Source organism: Panthera uncia, assembly GCF_023721935.1.
Source record: "Panthera uncia isolate 11264 chromosome A3 unlocalized genomic scaffold, Puncia_PCG_1.0 HiC_scaffold_11, whole genome shotgun sequence".
Classification (NCBI taxonomy): Eukaryota; Metazoa; Chordata; class Mammalia; order Carnivora; family Felidae; genus Panthera; species Panthera uncia.
Window position 1 is genome coordinate 1,622,709 of NW_026057578.1, and position 605 is coordinate 1,623,313.

The following is a 605-nucleotide window of genomic DNA, read 5'->3' on the forward strand; positions in this document are numbered from 1 at the left end:
CGTCTGCGCAGCGGAAGGCCCGGGTCACCCGGCGGCTGCACTGCCACCGTCTGGTGTCTCCGTTCCGCGTGGTGGCCGTAGAGCAGGGACTGCCGGAGACGTGCGGCAGGTCAGGTGCTGAGCCCTGACCCCCTTGGCCTGCCTGCTGCGGGGCCTCCAGGCCAGAGTGAAGGCTGTGGCCACAGGGTCACCTGCTCAGCACGGGACTCCAGACACAAGATAAATAACAAAATGACGAAATGAAAGAAATAAATTTTTTTTAAAGAGTTGAGTGAACAAAGGAAAAAATGTGCAACAGAAAGGGGCGGGGCCTGGGGCCGTGGTCTGCAGGTGGTGAGAGCGGGTGGGGAGAGGCGCTCCTGGCCGCAGGAACTCCGTCACAGCGGCTGAGGTGCTGGGGGCCATGTGGGGTGGCTTGAGGTGGGGCCGTGGTACAGGGCCACGGTGCAGAGCGCGGTGCAGGGGCTGTGGTGCAGGGGTGTGGTGCAGGGGTGTGGTGCAGGGCGTGGTACAGGGGTGTGGTGCAGGGCGTGGTGCAGGGGTGTGGTGCAGGGGTGTGGTGCAGGGCGTGGTGCAGGGGTGTGGTGCAGGGGTGTGGTGCAGGG